We start from the raw sequence: 533 nt of genomic DNA on the forward strand, positions 1-533 counted from the left end.
AGTATTAAACACGTATTTATACCGATTTCATCAGGCTCCGAAAATTCTTCAAAAAGAACACAAAGAATGGCCTTCTCAGCTGCCATAGTTGCAACTCTTGCGTCATCAGAGCAGGGTGTTTAACGCACCACCGTTTCCGTTTAAAAAACGTTTTGCACCGTTTTTGTCGGGGCTGAACGCAGCCCTGGATTTGCAGACTTAACCCCTTGTCTGCCATTCAGTAAACTGAGCACTTGTAAAATGTCTAATGCAGATCTTTGTGCAACTGGAAGTAGAAAAATTCCCAGCAGGCACATTGATTATCAATTAGTCAAGACTTGACAAATGCTGCAACATCTTTTTAAATTCAGTTTGACAGAATTTTCTTCCAGTGTTTGGGTGAAAATATTAAGTTTTCTTGGCATATTTTCATGAGCCACTGTTTTCTAAGTCGACATTGACGGGAAAGCTGTGAAAACTTAGTTTAAAGGGGTCATAGGATGCCCATTTTCCACAAGTTGATATGATTCTTTAGGGTCTTAATGAAAAGTCTG

The sequence above is a fragment of the Sinocyclocheilus anshuiensis genome, unplaced genomic scaffold, assembly GCF_001515605.1.
Source record: "Sinocyclocheilus anshuiensis isolate Anshui unplaced genomic scaffold, SAMN03320099.WGS_v1.1 scaffold130, whole genome shotgun sequence".
NCBI lineage: Eukaryota > Metazoa > Chordata > Actinopteri > Cypriniformes > Cyprinidae > Sinocyclocheilus > Sinocyclocheilus anshuiensis.